Genomic DNA, 26,164 nt, shown 5'->3' with positions numbered 1-26,164 from the left:
AAATGGGCCGAGAAGGTCCGGGAATTTTAAAAATTTCAGCAAAGTCAGGGAATTTTATTTTAGTGGGTAAAACTACTGGGAATAAATCTTTATTGAAAGAGTAATGAAAGTTTCTCCTCGTGCTCTCTCAACACAGAAAACTCTAGATTAATCCTTAAAAATGCTGTCTAGAATTGTTTTTTTAAAGTGACTGCTCTCTTAGACTGTTTTTTATAGTTAAAATGTTTCTTATTTGTTTTGGTGCAACAAATACATGGCAAAACTTAATGTAGAGAGTTTATTTAAATATAAGCACTTAAAACGTGCTGTAAACATTCACACTTTCGGCCTAAAAGGCCAGGGAAAATCTGAGAAAAAAAGTCAGGGGAAAAATCTCAGAAAAAGGTCAGGGGAAAAATCTCAGAAAAAGGTCAGGGGAAAAAATCTCAGAAAAAGGTCAGGGGAAAAATCTCAGAAAAAAGGTCAGGGAAAATCTGAGAAAAAGGTCAGGGAAAACCTGGAAAAGTCAGGGAATTTGGTTCTGAAAATTCCGTGGCAACCCTGATTTGTTCAATTGGTGATTGTAGAACCATGATAGAAACTAAATTTATTTTTTTTTAGATATTGAAACACAGTGTACACCAGATTCAAGAGAAAAATTTCTCCATCTTTTATTTGCGTGCTCAAAAGCAAGTTTTGTTTATTTTTATTTTTAATTTTTTTTCGTTTTAAATGTGGTATCTAGTAGTTTCTGATCTTTACAAATTATGAATGGATCATTTCAGAATGTTGTTCCGGAACATTTGATCAAAGAACGTCTGGATATTGAGACAGCTGGTGAAGCATCCATTTTAAAAAGCACCAAAGCCTTTCAAGCAAAGTTTATCAAAATTAAAACTAGGCTTTTGTATGTTCTTTCAGAGGGTTTATTAATTTTGTGTTTTGTATTGTTAATTGAGTGTTTGTTTGTTATTTCTTTAATTCAAAACTGTAGCTATAAGCAACAGAAATTCAATTTGTTCCGAGAAGAAAGTGAAGGGTATGCCAAGTTGATCACGGAATTGAATCAAGATATATCACAAGGGAAACATCTCAGTCCCGCTCACATGCTAGAAGTCATGCAGTCGCTCATTGGTAAGATTTTTACCACCTTCTTAATTAGTTAAGTTTTTTTTGGCTAATAACAGTGTAGAAGGGATGAAATTATGGTTGTATTTGAAAAAAGTACTTTAGAAACCTAATTTTGGCAATTACATGTTAGTTTATAATTATTAAGGACAGAAAAACCTTTGATTCGGTTACTGAAATATTGGTTCAGGTTTAATTACTGGGTTTTTGCCCAATTAATCAAAAAAGTGTCAAAATACTGATCTTTACCAATATTGTAAAAAAATTCGATAGATGGCGCTTTTAAATTACGCGTATATAAAAAATTCGATAGATGGCGCTTTTGAACTACGCGTATATAAAAATTTCGATAGATGGCGCTTTTAAATTACGCGTATATAAAAGAAATCGATAGATGGCGCTTTTAAATTACGCGTATATAAAAAATTCGATAGATGGCGCCTTTAAATTACGCGTATATAAAAAATTCGATAGATGGCGCTTTTAAATTACGCGTATATAAAAAATTCGATAGATGGCGCTTTTAAATTACGCGTATAAAGCCGGGCAATTCGGATTCTCGGAGTACTGAAGTTTCTATTGGGGATAAAATAGGTAATGGTCAAAGTAGTTTTGTATTTTAAAATCAATATTCCTATTTTAGGTTGTTTCAATCTGGATCCAAACAGGGTTTTAGACATAGTCTTGGAATCGTTTGAATGCAATTTAGATTTGGCTAGTTACTTTATTGGTCTACTCGAGTCTTTTTTGTGCAATTCAACCACTCTTAGTCAAGTTCTAGGATTCAAATTCGGTTTTTATCAGGTAATAAGACGCTTTATTGAATCCCCTAATTTTGAGATTACTCTCGCACTCGCGTTGTAAATACTTTTAATTTACTTCTCATCATTAGAATGATGGATCAACGGAAACTCCCAGCAAGTTTTATAAAGTTGTTGCCTTACTTTTACAAAATGAACTCGTCACTTTAGATCAACTCTATTACGTTGTGAGTAATAGTACCAAAGAATTATATTTATTAATTGTTAGTTTTTACCTCTCCGAGTGACGTATGTCACGGAGAGGTTCTAATTTCGACGTGTCTGTGTGTGTGTCTGTCTGTCTGTCTGTCTGTCTGTCTGTCTGTCTGTTGTTATTGACTTACACCCCAGGGGACCGTGTTCGCAGTTTCCGAATTGAAGCAAATGTGTTCGCTATTTCCGGACCGTATTCACAGTTCCCGGAAATTTCAAAACTTGAATCTATCCACAAATCAACTGGCCACTATTACTTCATCTGACTAGTCAATTGTCTATTCTACATGAATACCAATCTGTACTTATTGGCTTCAAACACCACCATTTTGTGGTCTTTGTCCATTCCACATAGACACCAGTCTGCACTTACTGGCTTCTATCACCATCATTTTCCGGTCTTTGTTTTTGTCCATCCCACATGGACACCAGTTTGTACACCTGGCATCTAACACCACCATCTTCTGGTCTTTGTTGTTGTCCATCCCACATGGACACCAGTCTGTACACCTGGCTTCTAACACCACCATCTTCTGGTCTTTGTTTTTGTCCATCCCACATGGAGACCAGTCTGTACACCTGGCTTCTAACACCACCATCTTCTGGTCTTTGTTTTTGTCCATCCCACATGGAGACCAGTCTGTACACCTGGCTTCTAACACCACCATCTTCTGGTCTTTGATTTTGTCCATCCCACATGGACACTAGTCTGTACACCTGGCTTCTACTCCTTAAGGTTAAGACATACGCGGCGATCGGCCAGGGTTACGAGAAACGTCCGGCCTCCCAATGGTGGGGCTTCCACCAAAGGTTCACGCAATTGCGCTGTTCTTATCCATAGCTGCGATTCGACACCTTTATATACTACCTATTTGATGAAGGCGAAGCAACCGGCGTATGCTTCATTTCAAACGCCAATATTAGTCAAGTCTCTCAAGAATGTTTAATTGTTCTTTTTCAAAACGATGTAACGTTCAATAAGGCGAATAACTAACGAAGAAAATATTAAATATTAATTATATTTATTTTAATATTTAAGATAATCTTGTTTCTCAATTCAAAATTAATACGGAAAGAGTTAAAAGCAGTCTATGTTTTTGTCTGTATGTGTCCGTCCGTTGTTACAGTAGTGCGCTGCGTTAGAAGTTCGTTTTGTTTTGATGTGTAAAGAAACCGTAATATTCCCTTTATCCTTAATATAAAGTGAATATGTGGAAATATTTTTCGTAATTATGATGCATTTAGTACTTTTGTAGCTTTAAAGCTCTATTTCATTTTGATATTCCAAAGATTTTTTTTAATATTATTATTTAAAATGGATGTTTATATATTACTTAAGCTATACTACATCTGTTTATAGCATAATCCTTTCTAAAATCACAGTGAATACAAGCACAATGCTGCTATGTTGGTCAAATGACCTCTTATTTGTCAATAGGCCTAGTGAACCAAAAAGTAAACGTTTGGGTTTGGTTTTCGTTTCTGTATGCAGAGACATTAACGGTTCAGATTGTGCCGAAAGTTAAATACACTTTTAAATAATTAGGCTTAAATTTTATTATCATGGTGGAAATCTGGGCCGCGATCAGCAGAGCCCAGCGTTGCTGAACGCGGCCCAGGGATTTTGTTTTTGAATTTTGACGTTACGGTACTTAGCGCTGGGCTAGCGCGGTCTTCAAAGAAAATAGTTAGCTTTTTGGATAACGTGACGTAAAACGCGTAGTTCTCAGCTTGGCGAAAAAACTATGCAGGAATTAATACAAATAGCTCTATGGGACTATAGCTATTTAATTGGCGTGAAACCAGTTGATCACGCGAGAATTTTAAGAGATATGTTAGTTTCTAATTTTAATTATAAAAGTTGTTATCTATCTCTATAAATATGTTATCCTACAATTTTTGTTAAGCCTTGGTACCTTGCACGCTTTATTAGGCTAGCGTCATTTATAAAACGCCGATGACCCGTTTTTCCCCCATCGGATGATTTTAATGTGTACAAGTATATCATTATTGGATGTAAAATGTCGTCTGATTTACAGTAAATTTGCTATACTTTGTATACTGCTTTAATATTTCATAAATTTTAACTTAAGAAACATTTCCATATCTGGGTAAATAAGTTTGTAAGTAGTCGTCTTGACTCGGAGAGGTAATATTTTGGTTTTCCCAACTTGTATTGATATAATTTTGAGATTTTAATGGGTTTTTTAATTAAATTCAAGCCCTTAGTTCGCGGGTGTTTAAGCCCTTAGTTTGGTGGTTTAAGCCCGAATCGCGGCCGTGTTTAAGCCCTTAGTTTGGTGGTTTACGCCCGAAACGCGGCCGTGTTTAAGCCCATAGTTTGGTGGTTTACGCCCGAAACGCGGCCGCGTTTATGCCCTTAGTTTGGTGGTTTACGCCCGAAACGCGGCCGCGTTTATGCCCTTAGTTCGCGGGTGTTTAAGCCCGAATCGCGGCCCCGTTTAAGCCCTTAGTTCGCGGGTGTTTACGCCCGAATCGCGGCCCCGTTTAAGCCCTTCGTTTGGCGGTTTACGCCCGAAACCCGTCGTGTTTATGCCCTTATTTCACGGGTGTTTAAGACTGAATCGCGACCGCGTTTAAGCCCTTCGTTTGGCGGTTTACGCCCGAAACCCGTCGTGTTTATGCCCTTATTTCACGGGTGTTTAAGACTGAATCGCGACCGCGTTTAAGCCCTTCGTTTGGCGGTTTACGCCCGAAACCCGTCGTGTTTATGCCCTTATTTCACGGGTGTTTAAGACTGAATCGCGACCGCGTTTAAGCCCTTCGTTTGGCGGTTTACGCCCGAAACCCGTCGTGTTTATGCCCTTATTTCACGGGTGTTTAAGACTGAATCGCGACCGCTTTTAAGCCCTTCGTTTGGCGGTTTACGCCCGAAACCCGTCGTGTTTATGCCCTTATTTCACGGGTGTTTAAGACTGAATCGCGACCGCATTTAAGCCCTTCGTTTGGCGGTTTACGCCCGAAACCCGTCGTGTTTATACCCTTATTTCACGGGTGTTTAAGACTGAATCGCGACCGCGTTTAAGCCCTTCGTTTGGCGGTTTACGCCCGAAACCCGTCGTGTTTATGCCCTTATTTCACGGGTGTTTACGCCCGAATCGCGGCCCCGTTTATGCCCTTATTTCACGGGTGTTTATGCCCGAATCGCGGCCCCGTTTATGCCCTTATTTCACGGGTGTTTACGCCCGAATCGCGGCCCCGTTTAAGCCCTTAGTTTGGTGGTTTACGCCCAAAACGCGGCCGCGTTTGTGACCTTAGCACGAGCGAATTATTCGTTATAGAAGAGTAACCGGCCAGCCTTAATTAATATGCATTTGTTGATTTGCTAGCTAACACCTGATGATAACAAAATAACTGAGCAATACAAACAAGAATTGCAAGATGCTAGAGTCTACGCCCGTAAATTGACAATGATTACTACCTCCTCAACTGAGAATAACGCGACTCCTTCAACTAATTCAAGTGGAAAATCCACTACTAACGCGGAAGAAGTTAGTAGTAAACTTGAAGACGCGGAAGCTGAAAAGCCATGGGTAATTAATTTATTGTTTAAAATTAAATTACCCAATTCTAACGGGAAAACTTCAAAACTGGTCTTACAAAATTAATTATTTTGCACAGTTTGAAGAAAATCAAAAACTGGGATTGATTGCCGCACTCTTGGAGATTGGTGATTGGGAGCAGGCGAAAAAACTAATGGACCGACTACCGGATTTTTTCGCTACGTCTAAGCCACATATTGCAAAGAAATTGTGCCAATTGGTTCATTACATCATTGACATTGTGTATAGAAAGTAAGTCTCAAAAACCTGATGAAATTTTTTACAGGCGGGTCCAACAATAGCCCACTTGATCACGCACGCTAGCTGCACGCGCTCTAGAAGCCCGTCCAAACGATTTTTTTACATGTTAACTCGCGAATGCGGCGCGTCACATAGGTTCGGTCTAAACTTTCAAACCCGTCTGTTTTTAACATGGGCGTCTATGGGAGGGGACCAGTTTTTCCAAACTTTTTGACAATATTAGTGCATCCACTGGTTCAAATCTCTTGAATTGTTAATGAGACGTGTATTGAAAGGTTTGATATTATCCTGTAAAATTTAAAGTCTTCAGCTATAATAGTTTTTTTTATAAAAAATAAAAATCATCAGATAGTAGAGAATTTTGCCCCTTCAATTTCTCTACTATGTGATGATTTTTATTTTTTTATAAAAAAAACTATTATAGCTGAAGACTTTAAATTTTACAGGATTATATCAAACCTTTCAATACACGTCTCATTAAAAATTCAAGAGATTTGAACCAGTAGATGCAGTATTTGGGCCAAAAACGTTGAAAAAACTGGTCCCCTCTCATAGACGGCCCTGTTAAAACCAGACGGGTTTGAATTTTTAGACCGAACCTATGTTATTCTCATTCTTAGGGTCGATTGAGCGGGCTTCTATAGCGCGTGCAGCCAGCGTGATCAAGTGGGCTATGATCCAACAATAGATGTCCGATAAGTTTTAAGTCAATTCAAACGCACGCCACACTTCAATTTCAGATACAGTGGTTTGCCGTCAGTACTGAAACATAGTTACACTCACCATTTCAAAAGTAACATTCCCGTACGACAGATAACGGTGTTAGGTGAACTCCAGGTTGTCTTGCCAATGTTGTTCTCTTTGGGTCCGCATTTGTACTTAGACCCTGTGCTGATGGTTAAAATTGTACGTTTGACCAAGGCCTTCTTAACACCCGTAAGTGTGTCCTCTGATTTAAATGTTAGATTAAGGAGGAATAACCCTCGGCTTAAGAAATCGGTGTGTCTTCAGAAACACTTCAATCGACAACCAAATACTTTGGAGAAAGGCGTATTGGAATATGACATCTTAACATTGTTGGATGAAGTCCTATTGCCGTCATTGTCTCTAATGGACTGCAATTGTTGTATGGCTGAAGAGATATGGAGTCTGGTTCGACTGTTTCCTTACCAACATAGGTACCGTCTTTATGGTCAGTGGAAAAATGAAGCTCATCTCACCCATCCGTTACTCATCAAAACCAAAGCTGACACTCTAAAGAAAATTAAATACATCATGAAGTATGTTTTTTTATACACTTTGGGCGAGTACTACTACTACTACTAGGGTATTGATAGTACTTAATACTGCGGGTGTTTAAACCGAATCGCGGCTGCTGTTATTTCCTTGGTTTGGGTGTTTAAGTGGGTTGTTTGGGGGTGTTTAATCCCGAAGCGCGGCCGCGTTTAAGAGGATAGTTCGGGGTGTTTAAGCCCATAGTTCGCGGGTGTTTAAAGCCGAAGCGCGGCCGCGTTTAAGCGGGTAGTTCGGGGGGTGTTTAAGCGGGTAGTTCGGGGGTGTTTAAGCGGGTAGTTCGGGGGGTGTTTAAGCGGGTAGTTCGGGGGGTGTTTAAGCGGGCAGTTCGGGGGGTGTTTAAACGGGTAGTTCGGGGGTGTTTAAGCGGGTAGTTCGGGGGGTGTTTAAGCGGGTAGTTCGGGGGGTGTTTAAACGGGTAGTTCGGGGGGTGTTTAAGCGGGTAGTTCGGGGGGTGTTTAAGCGGGTAGTTCGGGGGGTGTTTAAGCGGGTAATTCGGGGTGTTTTAGCCTATAGTTCGCGGTGTTTTAGCCTATAGTTCGCGGGTGTTTAAACCGGAAGCGCGGCCGCGTTTAAAGGGGTAGTTCGGGGTGTTTAAGCCCATAGTTCGCGGGTGTTTAAACCCAAAGCGCGGCCGCGTTTAAGCGGGTAGTTCGGGGTGTTTAAACCCGAAGCGCAGCCGCGTTTAAGCCCATAGTTCTGGGTGTTTAAGCGGGTAGTTCTCGGGTGTTTAAGCCCAAAGCGCGGGCCCGTTTAATTCGTTAGTTCCCCAGTGTTTGAGCCTAAAACGCTCCCGCGTTTAAGGATTTACTCGGATTTAAACTTAGTACTCACCCAGTGATATTTTTTTATTGTGAAACTGGTTATCTCATTTAAAGCGGTGTTTGATTAATAGGCGCCTTAGTAAAGAGAATGTTAAACCGTCCGGCCGTCAGATTGGCAAACTAAGTCATAGCAACCCTGGTTTTCTTTTTGATTACGTAAGTCCTCAATCCTCAATAATTTTTCATCAACCTAAAATCTCTGAACACCGCACCGTTTGTTCTCTGCAGATTTTATCTCAAATTCAAACATGGGATAATTTAATCAATCCCGTGGTTGACTCTCTGAAGTACCTGACCTCATTATCCTACGACGTTCTAGCTTGTATCCTTAATATTTGAAATTTAAATTTTTTATCATCAAAATAACGCAACAGTTGGTTAAATTTGTACTTAATTTTAAGTATAACCAGATTGCATCATTGAAGGTCTTTCGAACCCGGATAAAGAAAGATATGAACTTGATGGGACAACCATATCACTATGGTTACAAAGTAAGTTGCGCGTTAGAGGCGATGGACTTCATTGAAATAGATGAGTTGTTACATTATGTCTTATGTTGTAGGTTTGGCAAATTTTTGTGGTGCAATTTTTCGCAAGTATCCCATTGATTTGACTGGGCTATTGCAGTTTATTGCAAATCTACTAAAAGCGGAGAAAAGGCAAGTTTAAATAACGTTGAATTTTTAATCTTGGAGACTCGTGTTATAAAACGCAATTATTTGACAGTTTGGATTTGTTACTACTGAAGGAAATAATTCAGAAAATGGCGGGTATCGAAGCCTCTGACGAAATGACCAATGAACAGTTGGAAGCCATGGCTGGAGGTGAACTTCTTAAAGCGGAGGTATGAACAATCACTTACTGTCATCATTCACTAGTGAAGTGCGCGCGCACTGCTAAGTGTTTTAATCGTGACCATTGAGTTCTGGTCTTGAAAAACAGGACGACAAACTCGCGGGTCGCGCGACAATCTGCTTGCTAACTCGGTTATCAGTTGACAAAATTTGTGGTCTTCTCTTATTTCAGGGTGGATACTTCACTCAGCTAAGAAACACGAAAAAACCGTCGCAAAGGCTTAAAGAAGCTCTGTTAGAGCAAGACTTGGCCCTTCCCTTGTGCATACTTATGGCGCAACAGAGAAACTGCATTCTCTTCAGGGAGCAAGAGTATGGACATTTGAAACTCGTTGGAAAACTCTTTGACCAGGTACAAATTCTTCTTCATTTGAACTCAAGATATGATTGATGTTATTGGCAAGTCCCTTAGAGAGCCTTTATTTCCTATTGAATCCCGTGATTTATGTTTTCAGTGTCAAGACACATTAGTTCAGTATGGAAGTTTTCTTGCTATTTGTTTGAACATGGATGACTACTCGCAACGGCTACCTTCCATTGACCGACTCTTGTCAGAATATCACATTTCCGCTGATGTCGCCTTTTTCCTAACAAGGCCCATGTTATCTCATTCTGTAACGGTAAGATTTTTTTCTTCCTACAGTTACTGCGTGTGTTGTATTGTTCTGTAGTTTTCCGCCGACGCGTGTCGTATTGTTCTGTAGTTCTCCCGGACGCGTGTCGTATTGTTCTGTAGTTCTCCCGGACGCGTGTCGTATTGTTCTGTAGTTCTCCCGGACGCGTGTTGTATTGTTCTGTAGTATTCGAGGGACGCGTGTGTTTTATTGTTCTGTAGTTCTCCCGGACGCGTGTCGTATTGTTCTGTAGTTCTCCCGGACGCGTGTTGTATTGTTCTGTAGTATTCGAGGGACGCGTGTGTTTTATTGTTCTGTAGTTCTCCCGGACGCGTGTCGTATTGTTCTGTAGTTCTCCCGGACGCGTGTTGAATTGTTCTGTAGTATTCGAGGGACGCGTGTGTTTTATTGTTCTGTAGTTCTCCCGGACGCGTGTCGTATTGTTCTGTAGTTTTCCCGGACGCGTGTCGCATTGTTCTGTAGTATTCGAGGGACGCGTGTGTTTTATTGTTCTGTAGTTCTCCCGGACGCGTGTCGTATTGTTCTGTAGTTCTCCCGGACGCGTGTTGTATTGTTCTGTAGTATTCGAGGGACGCGTGTGTTTTATTGTTCTGTAGTTCTCCCGGACGCGTGTCGTATTGTTCTGTAGTTCTCCCGGACGCGTGTCGTATTGTTCTCTAGTTCTCCCGGACGCGTGTTGTATTGTTCTGTAGTATTCGAGGGACGCGTGTGTTTTATTGTTCTGTAGTTCTCCCGGACGCGTGTCGCATTGTTCTGTAGTTTTCCCGGACGCGTGTCGCATTGTTCTGTAGTATTCGAGGGACGCGTGTGTTTTATTGTTCTGTAGTTCTCCCGGACGCGTGTCGTATTGTTCTGTAGTTCTCCCGGACGCGTGTTGTATTGTTCTGTAGTATTCGAGGGACGCGTGTGTTTTATTGTTCTGTAGTTCTCCCGAACGCGTGTCGTATTGTTCTGTAGTTCTCCCGGACGCGTGTTGTATTGTTCTGTAGTATTCGAGGGACGCGTGTGTTTTATTGTTCTGTAGTTCTCCCGGACGCGTGTCGTATTGTTCTGTAGTTCTCCCGGACGCGTGTTGTATTGTTCTGTAGTATTCGAGGGACGCGTGTGTTTTATTGTTCTGTAGTTCTCCCGGACGCGTGTTGTATTGTTCTGTAGTTCTCCCGGACGCGTGTCGCATTGTTCTGTAGTTTTCCCGGACGCGTGTCGCATTGTTCTGTAGTATTCGAGGGACGCGTGTGTTTTATTGTTCTGTAGTTCTCCCGGACGCGTGTCGTATTGTTCTGTAGTTCTCCCGGACGCGTGTTGTATTTTTTTGTAGTATTCGAGGGACGCGTGTGTTTTATTGTTCTGTAGTTCTCCCGGACGCGTGTCGTATTGTTCTGTAGTTCTCCCGGACGCGTGTTGTATTGTTCTGTAGTATTCGAGGGACGCGTGTGTTTTATTGTTCTGTAGTTCTCCCGGACGCGTGTCGTATTGTTCTGTAGTTCTCCCGGACGCGTGTCGTATTGTTCTCTAGTTCTCCCGGACGCGTGTTGTATTGTTCTGTAGTATTCGAGGGACGCGTGTGTTTTATTGTTCTGTAGTTCTCCCGGACGCGTGTCGCATTGTTCTGTAGTTTTCCCGGACGCGTGTCGCATTGTTCTGTAGTATTCGAGGGACGCGTGTGTTTTATTGTTCTGTAGTTCTCCCGGACGCGTGTCGTATTGTTCTGTAGTTCTCCCGGACGCGTGTTGTATTGTTCTGTAGTATTCGAGGGACGCGTGTGTTTTATTGTTCTGTAGTTCTCCCGAACGCGTGTCGTATTGTTCTGTAGTTCTCCCGGACGCGTGTTGTATTGTTCTGTAGTATTCGAGGGACGCGTGTGTTTTATTGTTCTGTAGTTCTCCCGGACGCGTGTCGTATTGTTCTGTAGTTCTCCCGGACGCGGTCGTATTGTTCTCTAGTTCTCCCGGACGCGTGTTGTATTGTTCTGTAGTATTCGAGGGACGCGTGTGTTTTATTGTTCTGTAGTTCTCCCGGACGCGTGTCGCATTGTTCTGTAGTTTTCCCGGACGCGTGTCGCATTGTTCTGTAGTATTCGAGGGACGCGTGTGTTTTATTGTTCTGTAGTTCTCCCGGACGCGTGTCGTATTGTTCTGTAGTTCTCCCGGACGCGTGTTGTATTGTTCTGTAGTATTCGAGGGACGCGTGTGTTTTATTGTTCTGTAGTTCTCCCGAACGCGTGTCGTATTGTTCTGTAGTTCTCCCGGACGCGTGTTGTATTGTTCTGTAGTATTCGAGGGACGCGTGTGTTTTATTTTTCTGTAGTTCTCCCGGACGCGTGTCGTATTGTTCTGTAGTTCTCCCGGACGCGTGTTGTATTGTTCTGTAGTATTCGAGGGACGCGTGTGTTTTATTGTTCTGTAGTTCTCCCGGACGCGTGTTGTATTGTTCTGTAGTTCTCCCGGACGCGTGTCGCATTGTTCTGTAGTTTTCCCGGACGCGTGTCGCATTGTTCTGTAGTATTCGAGGGACGCGTGTGTTTTATTGTTCTGTAGTTCTCCCGGACGCGTGTCGTATTGTTCTGTAGTTCTCCCGGACGCGTGTTGTATTGTTCTGTAGTATTCGAGGGACGCGTGTGTTTTATTGTTCTGTAGTTCTCCCGGACGCGTGTCGTATTGTTCTGTAGTTCTCCCGGACGCGTGTTGTATTGTTCTGTAGTATTCGAGGGACGCGTGTGTTTTATTGTTCTGTAGTTCTCCCGGACGCGTGTCGTATTGTTCTGTAGTTCTCCCGGACGCGTGTCGTATTGTTCTCTAGTTCTCCCGGACGCGTGTTGTATTGTTCTGTAGTATTCGAGGGACGCGTGTGTTTTATTGTTCTGTAGTTCTCCCGGACGCGTGTCGCATTGTTCTGTAGTTTTCCCGGACGCGTGTCGCATTGTTCTGTAGTATTCGAGGGACGCGTGTGTTTTATTGTTCTGTAGTTCTCCCGGACGCGTGTCGTATTGTTCTGTAGTTCTCCCGGACGCGTGTTGTATTGTTCTGTAGTATTCGAGGGACGCGTGTGTTTTATTGTTCTGTAGTTCTCCCGAACGCGTGTCGTATTGTTCTGTAGTTCTCCCGGACGGGTGTTGTATTGTTCTGTAGTATTCGAGGGACGCGTGTGTTTTATTGTTCTGTAGTTCTCCCGGACGCGTGTTGTATTGTTCTGTAGTATTCGAGGGACGCGTGTGTTTTATTGTTCTGTAGTTCTCCCGGACGCGTGTCGTATTGTTCTGTAGTTCTCCCGGACGCGTGTTGTATTGTTCTGTGTGTATTCGAGGGACGCGTGTTGTATTGTTCTATAGTATTCGAGGGACGCGTGTGTTTTATTGTTCTGTAGTTCTCCCGGACGCGTGTCGTATTGTTCTGTAGTTCTCCCGGACGCGTGTTGTATTGTTCTGTAGTATTCGAGGAACGCGTGTGTTTTATTGTTCTGTAGTTCTCCCAGACGCGTGTCGTATTGTTCTGTAGTATTCGAGGGACGCGTGTGTTTTATTGTTCTGTAGTTCTCCCGGACGCGTGTCGTATTGTTCTGTAGTTCTCCCGGACGCGTGTTGTATTGTTCTGTAGTATTCGAGGGACGCGTGTGTTTTATTGTTCTGTAGTTCTCCCGGACGCGTGTTGTATTGTTCTGTAGTATCGAGGGACGCGTGTGTTTTATTGTTCTGTAGTTCTCCCGGACGCGTGTCGTATTATTCTGTAGTTCTCCCGGACGCGTGTTGTATTGTTCTGTAGTATTCGAGGGACGCGTGTGTTTTATTGTTCTGTAGTTCTCCCGGACGCGTGTCGTATTGTTCTGTAGTTCTCCCGGACGCGTGTTGTATTGTTCTGTAGTATTCGAGGGACGCGTGTGTTTTATTGTTCTGTAGTATTCGAGGGACGCGTGTGTTTTATTGTTCTGTAGTTCTCCCGGACGCGTGTCGCATTGTTCTGTAGTTTTCCCGGACGCGTGTCGCATTGTTCTGTAGTATTCGAGGGACGCGTGTGTTTTATTGTTCTGTAGTTCTCCCGGACGCGTGTCGTATTGTTCTGTAGTTCTCCCGGACGCGTGTTGTATTGTTCTGTAGTTTTCCCGGACGCGTGTCGCATTGTTCTGTAGTATTCGAGGGACGCGTGTGTTTTATTGTTCTGTAGTTCTCCCGGACGCGTGTCGTATTGTTCTGTAGTTCTCCCGGACGCGTGTTGTATTGTTCTGTAGTATTCGAGGGACGCGTGTGTTTTATTGTTCTGTAGTTCTCCCGAACGCGTGTCGTATTGTTCTGTAGTTCTCCCGGACGCGTGTTGTATTGTTCTGCAGTATTCGAGGGACGCGTGTGTTTTATTGTTCTGTAGTTCTCCCGGACGCGTGTTGTATTGTTCTGTAGTATTCGAGGGACGCGTGTGTTTTATTGTTCTGTAGTTCTCCCGGACGCGTGTCGTATTGTTCTGTAGTTCTCCCGGACGCGTGTTGTATTGTTCTGTGTGTATTCGAGGGACGCGTGTTGTATTGTTCTATAGTATTCGAGGGACGCGTGTGTTTTATTGTTCTGTAGTTCTCCCGGACGCGTGTCGTATTGTTCTGTAGTTCTCCCGGACGCGTGTTGTATTGTTCTGTAGTATTCGAGGAACGCGTGTGTTTTATTGTTCTGTAGTTCTCCCGGACGCGTGTCGTATTGTTCTGTAGTATTCGAGGGACGCGTGTGTTTTATTGTTCTGTAGTTCTCCCGGACGCGTGTCGTATTGTTCTGTAGTTCTCCCGGACGCGTGTTGTATTGTTCTGTAGTATTCGAGGGACGCGTGTGTTTTATTGTTCTGTAGTTCTCCCGGACGCGTGTTGTATTGTTCTGTAGTATCGAGGGACGCGTGTGTTTTATTGTTCTGTAGTTCTCCCGGACGCGTGTCGTATTATTCTGTAGTTCTCCCGGACGCGTGTTGTATTGTTCTGTAGTATTCGAGGGACGCGTGTGTTTTATTGTTCTGTAGTTCTCCCGGACGCGTGTCGTATTGTTCTGTAGTTCTCCCGGACGCGTGTTGTATTGTTCTGTAGTATTCGAGGGACGCGTGTGTTTTATTGTTCTGTAGTATTCGAGGGACGCGTGTGTTTTATTGTTCTGTAGTTCTCCCGGACGCGTGTCGCATTGTTCTGTAGTTTTCCCGGACGCGTGTCGCATTGTTCTGTAGTATTCGAGGGACGCGTGTGTTTTATTGTTCTGTAGTTCTCCCGGACGCGTGTCGTATTGTTCTGTAGTTCTCCCGGACGCGTGTTGTATTGTTCTGTAGTATTCGAGGGACGCGTGTGTTTTATTGTTCTGTAGTTCTCCCGGACGCGTGTCGTATTGTTCTGTAGTCTCCCGGACGCGTGTCGTATTGTTCTGTAGTCTCCCGGACGCGTGTTGTATTGTTCTGTAGTATTCGAGGGACGCGTGTGTTTTATTGTTCTGTAGTTCTCCCGGACGCGTGTTGTATTTTTCTGTAGTATCGAGGGACGCGTGTGTTTTATTGTTCTGTAGTTCTCCCGGACGCGTGTCGTATTGTTCTGTAGTTCTCCAGGACGCGTGTTGTATTGTTCTGTAGTATTCGAGGGACGCGTGTGTTTTATTGTTCTGTAGTTCTCCCGGACGCGTGTCGTATTGTTCTGTAGTTCTCCCGGACGCGTGTTGTATTGTTCTGTAGTATTCGAGGGACGCGTGTGTTTTATTGTTCTGTAGTTCTCCCGGACGCGTGTCGTATTGTTCTGTAGTTCTCCCGGACGCGTGTTGTATTGTTCTGTAGTATTCGAGGGATGCGTGTGTTTTATTGTTCTGTAGTTCTCCCGGACGCGTGTCGTATTGTTCTGTAGTTCTCCCGGACGCGTGTTGTATTGTTCTGTAGTATTCGAGGGACGCGTGTGTTTTATTGTTCTGTAGTTCTCCCGGACGCGTGTCGTATTGTTCTGTAGTTCTCCCGGACGCGTGTTGTATTGTTCTGTAGTATTCGAGGGACGCGTGTGTTTTATTGTTCTGTAGTTCTCCCGGACGCGTGTCGTATTGTTCTGTAGTTCTCCCGGACGCGTGTTGTATTGTTCTGTAGTATTCGAGGGACGCGTGTGTTTTATTGTTCTGTAGTATTCGAGGGACGCGTGTGTTTTATTGTTCTGTAGTTCTCCCGGACGCGTGTCGCATTGTTCTGTAGTTTTCCCGGACGCGTGTCGCATTGTTCTGTAGTATTCGAGGGGCGCGTGTGTTTTATTGTTCTGTAGTTCTCCCGGACGCGTGTCGTATTGTTCTGTAGTTCTCCCGGACGCGTGTTGTATTGTTCTGTAGTATTCGAGGGACGCGTGTGTTTTATTGTTCTGTAGTTCTCCCGGACGCGTGTCGTATTGTTCTGTAGTTCTCCCGGACGCGTGTTGTATTGTTCTGTAGTATTCGAGGGACGCGTGTGTTTTATTGTTCTGTAGTTCTCCCGGACGCGTGTTGTATTGTTCTGTAGTATCGAGGGACGAGTGTGTTTTATTGTTCTGTAGTTCTCCCGGACGCGTGTCGTATTATTCTGTAGTTCTCCCGGACGCGTGTTGTATTGTTCTGTAGTATTCGAGGGACGCGTGTTTTTTATTGTTCTGTAGTTCTCCCGGACGCGTGTCGTATTGTTCTGTAGTTCTCCCGGACGCATGTTGTATTGTTCTGTAGTATTCGAGGGACGAGTGTGTTTTATTGTTCTGTAGTATTCGAGGGACGCGTGTGTTTTATTGTTCTGTAGTTCTCCCGGACGCGTGTCGCATTGTTCTGTAGTTTTCCCGGACGCGTGTCGCATTGTTCTGTAGTATTCGAGGGACGCGTGTGTTTTATTGTTCTGTAGTTCTCCCGGACGCGTGTCGTATTGTTCTGTAGTTCTCCCGGACGCGTGTTGTATTGTTCTGTAGTATTCGAGGGACGCGTGTGTTTTATTGTTCTGTAGTTCTCCCGGACGCGTGTCGTATTGTTCTGTAGTTCTCCCGGACGCGTGTTGTATTGTTCTGTAGTATTCGAGGGACGCGTGTGTTTTATTGTTCTGTAGTTCTCCCGGACGCGTGTTGTATTGTTCTGTATTATCGAGGGACGCGTGTGTTTTATTGTTCTGTAGTTCTCCCGGACGCGTGTCGTATTATTCTGTAGTTCTCCCGGACGCGTGTTGTATTGTTCTGTAGTATTCGAGGGACGCGTGTGTTTTATTGTTCTGTAGTTCTCCCGGACGCGTGTTGTATTGTTCTGTAGTTCTCCCGGACGCGTGTCGCATTGTTCTGTAGTATTCGAGGGACGCGTGTGTTTTATTGTTCTGTAGTTCTCCCGGACGCGTGTCGTATTGTTCTGTAGTTCTCCCGGAGGCGTGTCGTATTGTTCTGTAGTTCTCCCGGACGCGTGTTGTATTGTTCTGTAGTATTCGAGGGACGCGTGTGTTTTATTGTTCTGTAGTTCTCCCGGACGCGTGTCGTATTGTTCTGTAGTTCTCCCGGACGCGTGTCGTATTGTTCTGTAGTATTCGAGGGACGCGTGTGTTTTATTGTTCTGTAGTTCTCCCGGACGCGTGTCGTATTGTTCTGTAGTTCTCCCGGACGCGTGTTGTATTGTTCTGTAGTATTCGAGGGACGCGTGTGTTTTATTGTTCTGTAGTTCTCCCGGACGCGTGTTGTATTGTTCTGTAGTTCTCCCGGACGCGTGTCTCATTGTTCTTTAGTTTTCCCGGACGCGTGTCGCATTGTTCTGTAGTATTCGAGGGACGCGTGTGTTTTATTGTTCTGTAGTTCTCCCGGACGCGTGTCTCATTGTTCTGTAATTTTCCCGGACGCGTGTCGCATTGTTCTGTAGTATTCGAGGGACGCGTGTGTTTTATTGTTCTGTAGTTCTCCCGGACGCGTGTGTTTTATTGTTCTGTAGTTCTCCCGAACGCGTGTCGTATTGTTCTGTAGTTCTCCCGGACGCGTGTTGTATTGTTCTGTGTGTATTCGAGGGACGCGTGTTGTATTGTTCTATAGTATTCGAGGGACGCGTGTGTTTTATTGTTCTGTAGTTCTCCCGGACGCGTGTCGTATTGTTCTGTAGTTCTCCCGGACGCGTGTTGTATTGTTCTGTAGTATTCGAGGAACGCGTGTGTTTTATTGTTCTGTAGTTCTCCCGGACGCGTGTCGTATTGTTCTGTAGTATTCGAGGGACGCGTGTGTTTTATTGTTCTGTAGTTCTCCCGGACGCGTGTCGTATTGTTCTGTAGTTCTCCCGGACGCGTGTTGTATTGTTCTGTAGTATTCGAGGGACGCGTGTGTTTTATTGTTCTGTAGTTCTCCCGGACGCGTGTTGTATTGTTCTGTAGTATCGAGGGACGCGTGTGTTTTATTGTTCTGTAGTTCTCCCGGACGCGTGTCGTATTATTCTGTAGTTCTCCCGGACGCGTGTTGTATTGTTCTGTAGTATTCGAGGGACGCGTGTGTTTTATTGTTCTGTAGTTCTCCCGGACGCGTGTCGTATTGTTCTGTAGTTCTCCCGGACGCGTGTTGTATTGTTCTGTAGTATTCGAGGGACGCGTGTGTTTTATTGTTCTGTAGTATTCGAGGGACGCGTGTGTTTTATTGTTCTGTAGTTCTCCCGGACGCGTGTCGCATTGTTCTGTAGTTTTCCCGGACGCGTGTCGCATTGTTCTGTAGTATTCGAGGGACGCGTGTGTTTTATTGTTCTGTAGTTCTCCCGGACGCGTGTCGTATTGTTCTGTAGTTCTCCCGGACGCGTGTTGTATTGTTCTGTAGTATTCGAGGGACGCGTGTGTTTTATTGTTCTGTAGTTCTCCCGGACGCGTGTCGTATTGTTCTGTAGTCTCCCGGACGCGTGTCGTATTGTTCTGTAGTCTCCCGGACGCGTGTTGTATTGTTCTGTAGTATTCGAGGGACGCGTGTGTTTTATTGTTCTGTAGTTCTCCCGGACGCGTGTTGTATTTTTCTGTAGTATCGAGGGACGCGTGTGTTTTATTGTTCTGTAGTTCTCCCGGACGCGTGTCGTATTGTTCTGTAGTTCTCCAGAACGCGTGTTGTATTGTTCTGTAGTATTCGAGGGACGCGTGTGTTTTATTGTTCTGTAGTTCTCCCGGACGCGTGTCGTATTGTTCTGTAGTTCTCCCGGACGCGTGTTGTATTGTTCTGTAGTATTCGAGGGACGCGTGTGTTTTATTGTTCTGTAGTTCTCCCGGACGCGTGTCGTATTGTTCTGTAGTTCTCCCGGACGCGTGTTGTATTGTTCTGTAGTATTCGAGGGACGCGTGTGTTTTATTGTTCTGTAGTTCTCCCGGACGCGTGTCGTATTGTTCTGTAGTTCTCCCGGACGCGTGTTGTATTGTTCTGTAGTATTCGAGGGACGCGTGTGTTTTATTGTTCTGTAGTTCTCCCGGACGCGTGTCGTATTGTTCTGTAGTTCTCCCGGACGCGTGTTGTATTGTTCTGTAGTATTCGAGGGACGCGTGTGTTTTATTGTTCTGTAGTTCTCCCGGACGCGTGTCGTATTGTTCTGTAGTTCTCCCGGACGCGTGTTGTATTGTTCTGTAGTATTCGAGGGACGCGTGTGTTTTATTGTTCTGTAGTATTCGAGGGACGCGTGTGTTTTATTGTTCTGTAGTTCTCCCGGACGCGTGTCGCATTGTTCTGTAGTTTTCCCGGACGCGTGTCGCATTGTTCTGTAGTATTCGAGGGGCGCGTGTGTTTTATTGTTCTGTAGTTCTCCCGGACGCGTGTCGTATTGTTCTGTAGTTCTCCCGGACGCGTGTTGTATTGTTCTGTAGTATTCGAGGGACGCGTGTGTTTTATTGTTCTGTAGTTCTCCCGGACGCGTGTCGTATTGTTCTGTAGTTCTCCCGGACGCGTGTTGTATTGTTCTGTAGTATTCGAGGGACGCGTGTGTTTTATTGTTCTGTAGTTCTCCCGGACGCGTGTTGTATTGTTCTGTAGTATCGAGGGACGAGTGTGTTTTATTGTTCTGTAGTTCTCCCGGACGCGTGTCGTATTATTCTGTAGTTCTCCCGGACGCGTGTTGTATTGTTCTGTAGTATTCGAGGGACGCGTGTGTTTTATTGTTCTGTAGTTCTCCCGGACGCGTGTCGTATTGTTCTGTAGTTCTCCCGGACGCATGTTGTATTGTTCTGTAGTATTCGAGGGACGCGTGTGTTTTATTGTTCTGTAGTATTCGAGGGACGCGTGTGTTTTATTGTTCTGTAGTTCTCCCGGACGCGTGTCGCATTGTTCTGTAGTTTTCCCGGACGCGTGTCGCATTGTTCTGTAGTATTCGAGGGACGCGTGTGTTTTATTGTTCTGTAGTTCTCCCGGACGCGTGTCGTATTGTTCTGTAGTTCTCCCGGACGCGTGTTGTATTGTTCTGTAGTATTCGAGGGACGCGTGTGTTTTATTGTTCTGTAGTTCTCCCGGACGCGTGTCGTATTGTTCTGTAGTTCTCCCGGACGCGTGTTGTATTGTTCTGTAGTATTCGAGGGACGCGTGTGTTTTATTGTTCTGTAGTTCTCCCGGACGCGTGTTGTATTGTTCTGTATTATCGAGGGACGCGTGTGTTTTATTGTTCTGTAGTTCTCCCGGACGCGTGTCGTATTATTCTGTAGTTCTCCCGGACGCGTGTCGCATTGTTCTGTAGTATTCGAGGGACGCGTGTGTTTTATTGTTCTGTAGTTCTCCCGGACGCGTGTCTCATTGTTCTGTAATTTTCCCGGACGCGTGTCGCATTGTTCTGTAGTATTCGAGGGACGCGTGTGTTTTATTGTTCTGTAGTTCTCCCGGACGCGTGTGTTTTATTGTTCTGTAGTTCTCCCGAACGCGTGTCGTATTGTTCTGTAGTTCTCCCGGACGCGTGTCGCATTGTTCTGTAGTATTCGAGGGACGCGTGTGTTTTATTGTTCTGTAGTTCTCCCGGACGCGTGTCGTATTGTTCTGTAGTTCTCCCGGACGCGTGTCGTATTGTTCTGTAGTTCTCCCGGACGCGTGTCGTATTGTTCTGTAGTTCTCCCGGACGCGTGTTGTATTGTTCTGTAGTATTCGAGGGACGCGTGTGTTTTATTGTTCTGTAGTTCTCCCGGACGCGTGTCGTATTGTTCTGTAGTTCTCCCGGACGCGTGTCGTATTGTTCTGTAGTATTCGAGGGACGCGTGTGTTTTATTGTTCTGTAGTTCTCCCGGACGCGTGTCGTATTGTTCTGTAGTTCTCCCGGACGCGTGTTGTATTGTTCTGTAGTATTCGAGGGACGCGTGTGTTTTATTGTTCTGTAGTTCTCCCGGACGCGTGTTGTATTGTTCTGTAGTTCTCCCGGACGCGTGTCTCATTGTTCTTTAGTTTTCCCGGACGCGTGTCGCATTGTTCTGTAGTATTCGAGGGACGCGTGTGTTTTATTGTTCTGTAGTTCTCCCGGACGCGTGTCTCATTGTTCTGTAATTTTCCCGGACGCGTGTCGCATTGTTCTGTAGTATTCGAGGGACGCGTGTGTTTTATTGTTCTGTAGTTCTCCCGGACGCGTGTGTTTTATTGTTCTGTAGTTCTCCCGAACGCGTGTCGTATTGTTCTGTAGTTCTCCCGAACGCGTGTCGTATTGTTCTGTAGTTCTCCCGAACGCGTGTCGTATTGTTCTGTAGTTCTCCCGAACGCGTGTCGTATTGTTCTGTAGTTCTCCCGAACGCGTTTCGTATTGTTCTGTAGTTCTCGTGACGTTTGTGCGTCGAAATTAATTTAACTATCTTATATTCCAGTCAAAGTATGAAGAATTAAGAAAACAAGATAAGATCGGAAAAAATTCTTCTTCGGCTCAGAAAGTAATAAGTAATTGCATATCTCTCTTACTTAAATGGTTTCAGAAGAATTGTTAACTGTTCTAGCTTCAAAAGTACTTAGAAGCTATGCAGTTTGTCGCTAAACCAATCATGCAGGCTGTTTGTAACAATGGAGGCTCTAATATTTGCGAAGATCTCAGGTAAAGGGTTAACAACTGAGCTTTGTATTAAATTCATTTAACTTAAATAATAACTAACAAAGCCAAATATGTTATTTATATTTTTCTTCAGCCCAAGTTTTTACGTTATGTTCTGGTCAATGTCTCTGTACGATCTTCACGTTCCAGCGTCTAGCTATGAAAGAGAGATTAATAAACTCAAAGCCCAAATTAAACAAATTGATGACTGGTATGTTTCTTGAAAATTATACGTTTTCCAAACTTCCGACTGACCTCCAAGCATTACGTCTAATAATTGTTAAAACTTGCTTCTTATGCCTCTATAGTTAAAAATTAAGTTGCCTGTTTTTGTGTATTTCTGACTTGTAGGTAGCAAGCAAGAAGAAGAAAGAAAAGGAACGTTGGCACGCTCTGATCGAGAAACTTCAAGATGAGGAGAAAAAGCAACAAGAGCATTGTTCTCGCGTCTTAGCCATGTTAAAAGCCGAGAAGGATACATGGTTTCAATCTCGTAAGTTCTGTTTTATTGTTCTGTAGTTCTCCCGGACGCGTGTCGTATTGTTCTGTAGTTCTCCCGGACGCGTGTTGTATTGTTCTGTAGTATTCGAGGGACGCGTGTGTTTTATTGTTCTGTAGTTCTCCCGGACGCGTGTCGTATTGTTCTGTAGTTCTCCCGGACGCGTGTCGTATTGTTCTGTAGTTCTCCCGGACGCGTGTCGTATTGTTCTCTAGTTCTCCCGGACGCGTGTTGTATTGTTCTGTAGTATTCGAGGGACGCGTGTGTTTTATTGTTCTGTAGTTCTCCCGGACGCGTGTCGCATTGTTCTGTAGTTTTCCCGGACGCGTGTTGCATTGTTCTGTAGTATTCGAGGGACGCGTGTGTTTTATTGTTCTGTAGTTCTCCCGGACGCGTGTCGTATTGTTCTGTAGTTCTCCCGGACGCGTGTTGTATTGTTCTGTAGTATTCGAGGGACGCGTGTGTTTTATTGTTCTGTAGTTCTCCCGGACGCGTGTCGTATTGTTCTGTAGTTCTCCCGGACGCGTGTTGTATTGTTCTGTAGTATTCGAGGGACGCGTGTGTTTTATTGTTCTGTAGTTCTCCCGGACGCGTGTTGTATTGTTCTGTATTATCGAGGGACGCGTGTGTTTTATTGTTCTGTAGTTCTCCCGGACGCGTGTCGTATTATTCTGTAGTTCTCCCGGACGCGTGTCGCATTGTTCTGTAGTATTCGAGGGACGCGTGTGTTTTATTGTTCTGTAGTTCTCCCGGACGCGTGTCTCATTGTTCTGTAATTTTCCCGGACGCGTGTCGCATTGTTCTGTAGTATTCGAGGGACGCGTGTGTTTTATTGTTCTGTAGTTCTCCCGGACGCGTGTGTTTTATTGTTCTGTAGTTCTCCCGAACGCGTGTCGTATTGTTCTGTAGTTCTCCCGGACGCGTGTCGCATTGTTCTGTAGTATTCGAGGGACGCGTGTGTTTTATTGTTCTGTAGTTCTCCCGGACGCGTGTCGTATTGTTCTGTAGTTCTCCCGGACGCGTGTCGTATTGTTCTGTAGTTCTCCCGGACGCGTGTTGTATTGTTCTGTAGTATTCGAGGGACGCGTGTGTTTTATTGTTCTGTAGTTCTCCCGGACGCGTGTCGTATTGTTCTGTAGTTCTCCCGGACGCGTGTCGTATTGTTCTGTAGTATTCGAGGGACGCGTGTGTTTTATTGTTCTGTAGTTCTCCCGGACGCGTGTCGTATTGTTCTGTAGTTCTCCCGGACGCGTGTTGTATTGTTCTGTAGTATTCGAGGGACGCGTGTGTTTTATTGTTCTGTAGTTCTCCCGGACGCGTGTTGTATTGTTCTGTAGTTCTCCCGGACGCGTGTCTCATTGTTCTTTAGTTTTCCCGGACGCGTGTCGCATTGTTCTGTAGTATTCGAGGGACGCGTGTGTTTTATTGTTCTGTAGTTCTCCCGGACGCGTGTCTCATTGTTCTGTAATTTTCCCGGACGCGTGTCGCATTGTTCTGTAGTATTCGAGGGACGCGTGTGTTTTATTGTTCTGTAGTTCTCCCGGACGCGTGTGTTTTATTGTTCTGTAGTTCTCCCGAACGCGTGTCGTATTGTTCTGTAGTTTTCCCGAACGCGTGTCGTATTGTTCTGTAGTTCTCCCGAACGCGTGTCGTATTGTTCTGTAGTTCTCCCGAACGCGTGTCGTATTGTTCTGTAGTTCTCCCGAACGCGTTTCGTATTGTTCTGTAGTTCTCGTGACGTTTGTGCGTCGAAATTAATTTAACTATCTTATATTCCAGTCAAAGTATGAAGAATTAAGAAAACAAGATAAGATCGGAAAAAATTCTTCTTCGGCTCAGAAAGTAATAAGTAATTGCATATCTCTCTTACTTAAATGGTTTCAGAAGAATTGTTAACTGTTCTAGCTTCAAAAGTACTTAGAAGCTATGCAGTTTGTCGCTAAACCAATCATGCAGGCTGTTTGTAACAATGGAGGCTCTAATATTTGCGAAGATCTCAGGTAAAGGGTTAACAACTGAGCTTTGTATTAAATTCATTTAACTTAAGTAATAACTAACAAAGCCAAATATGTTATTTATATTTTTCTTCAGCCCAAGTTTTTACGTTATGTTCTGGTCAATGTCTCTGTACGATCTTCACGTTCCAGCGTCTAGCTATGAAAGAGAGATTAATAAACTCAAAGCCCAAATTAAACAAATTGATGACTGGTATGTTTCTTGAAAATTATACGTTTTCCAAACTTCCGACTGACCTCCAAGCATTACGTCTAATAATTGTTAAAACTTGCTTCTTATGCCTCTATAGTTAAAAATTAAGTTGCCTGTTTTTGTGTATTTCTGACTTGTAGGTAGCAAGCAAGAAGAAGAAAGAAAAGGAACGTTGGCACGCTCTGATCGAGAAACTTCAAGATGAGGAGAAAAAGCAACAAGAGCATTGTTCTCGCGTCTTAGCCATGTTAAAAGCCGAGAAGGATACATGGTTTCAATCTCGTAAGTTCTGTTTTATTGTTCTGTAGTTCTCCCGGACGCGTGTCGTATTGTTCTGTAGTTCTCCCGGACGCGTGTTGTATTGTTCTGTAGTATTCGAGGGACGCGTGTGTTTTATTGTTCTGTAGTTCTCCCGGACGCGTGTCGTATTGTTCTGTAGTTCTCCCGGACGCGTGTCGTATTGTTCTGTAGTTCTCCCGGACGCGTGTCGTATTGTTCTCTAGTTCTCCCGGACGCGTGTTGTATTGTTCTGTAGTATTCGAGGGACGCGTGTGTTTTATTGTTCTGTAGTTCTCCCGGACGCGTGTCGCATTGTTCTGTAGTTTTCCCGGACGCGTGTCGCATTGTTCTGTAGTATTCGAGGGACGCGTGTGTTTTATTGTTCTGTAGTTCTCCCGGACGCGTGTCGTATTGTTCTGTAGTTCTCCCGGACGCGTGTTGTATTGTTCTGTAGTATTCGAGGGACGCGTGTGTTTTATTGTTCTGTAGTTCTCCCGAACGCGTGTCGTATTGTTCTGTAGTTCTCCCGGACGCGTGTTGTATTGTTCTGTAGTATTCGAGGGACGCGTGTGTTTTATTGTTCTGTAGTTCTCCCGGACGCGTGTCGTATTGTTCTGTAGTATTCGAGGGACGCGTGTGTTTTATTGTTCTGTAGTTCTCCCGGACGCGTGTCGTATTGTTCTGTAGTTCTCACGGACGCGTGTTGTATTGTTCTGTAGTATTCGAGGGACGCGTGTGTTTTATTGTTCTGTAGTATTCGAGGGACGCGTGTGTTTTATTGTTCTGTAGTTCTCCCGGACGCGTGTCGCATTGTTCTGTAGTTTTCCCGGACGCGTGTCGCATTGTTCTGTAGTATTCGAGGGACGCGTGTGTTTTATTGTTCTGTAGTTCTCCCGGACGCGTGTCGTATTGTTCTGTAGTTCTCCCGGACGCGTGTTGTATTGTTCTGTAGTATTCGAGGGACGCGTGTGTTTTATTGTTCTGTAGTTCTCCCGGACGCGTGTCGTATTGTTCTGTAGTTCTCCCGGACGCGTGTTGTATTGTTCTGTAGTATTCGAGGGACGCGTGTGTTTTATTGTTCTGTAGTTCTCCCGGACGCGTGTTGTATTGTTCTGTAGTATCGAGGGACGAGTGTGTTTTATTGTTCTGTAGTTCTCCCGGACGCGTGTCGTATTATTCTGTAGTTCTCCCGGACGCGTGTTGTATTGTTCTGTAGTATTCGAGGGACGCGTGTGTTTTATTGTTCTGTAGTTCTCCCGGACGCGTGTCGTATTGTTCTGTAGTTCTCCCGGACGCATGTTGTATTGTTCTGTAGTATTCGAGGGACGCGTGTGTTTTATTGTTCTGTAGTTCTCCCGGACGCGTGTCGTATTGTTCTGTAGTTCTCCCGGACGCATGTTGTATTGTTCTGTAGTATTCGAGGGACGCGTGTGTTTTATTGTTCTGTAGTTCTCCCGGACGCGTGTTGTATTGTTCTGTAGTATCGAGGGACGAGTGTGTTTTATTGTTCTGTAGTTCTCCCGGACGCGTGTCGTATTATTCTGTAGTTCTCCCGGACGCGTGTTGTATTGTTCTGTAGTATTCGAGGGACGCGTGTGTTTTATTGTTCTGTAGTTCTCCCGGACGCGTGTCGTATTGTTCTGTAGTTCTCCCGGACGCATGTTGTATTGTTCTG

The 26,164-nt window shown here is 44.5% G+C and overlaps 1 long non-coding RNA gene and 1 pseudogene across 2 annotated transcripts in view; both read left to right on the top strand.

Annotated features, from left to right (window-relative positions):
- The window catches only part of LOC149658485 (THO complex subunit 2-like), a 42,824-nt pseudogene that overhangs the window by 1,103 nt on the left and 15,557 nt on the right, over positions 1–26,164 (top strand). The window contains exons 4-21 of the transcript XR_016370008.1: positions 597–668; positions 765–886; positions 974–1,113; positions 1,751–1,911; positions 2,000–2,095; positions 5,471–5,674; positions 5,763–5,935; positions 6,685–6,880; positions 6,956–7,224; positions 8,133–8,217; positions 8,290–8,383; positions 8,472–8,552; positions 8,624–8,720; positions 8,788–8,905; positions 9,088–9,267; positions 9,371–9,535; positions 21,286–21,348; positions 21,412–21,506. The product of XR_016370008.1 is annotated as a THO complex subunit 2-like (transcript). The remainder of the gene's footprint in view (positions 1–596; positions 669–764; positions 887–973; positions 1,114–1,750; positions 1,912–1,999; positions 2,096–5,470; positions 5,675–5,762; positions 5,936–6,684; positions 6,881–6,955; positions 7,225–8,132; positions 8,218–8,289; positions 8,384–8,471; positions 8,553–8,623; positions 8,721–8,787; positions 8,906–9,087; positions 9,268–9,370; positions 9,536–21,285; positions 21,349–21,411; positions 21,507–26,164) is intronic.
- LOC149658486 (uncharacterized) lies at positions 23,781–24,148 on the top strand. Its single transcript, XR_016370001.1, has 3 exons — positions 23,781–23,844; positions 23,908–24,002; positions 24,094–24,148. It is a non-coding gene; the product is annotated as an uncharacterized LOC149658486 (long non-coding RNA).

This window comes from Phalangium opilio, unplaced genomic scaffold (assembly GCF_054372755.1).
Source record: "Phalangium opilio isolate 3A_F unplaced genomic scaffold, DU_Popi_V2 ptg000077l_1, whole genome shotgun sequence".
NCBI classification, from domain to species: domain Eukaryota; kingdom Metazoa; phylum Arthropoda; class Arachnida; order Opiliones; family Phalangiidae; genus Phalangium; species Phalangium opilio.
This window is presented reverse-complemented; position numbering and strand designations above follow the sequence as displayed.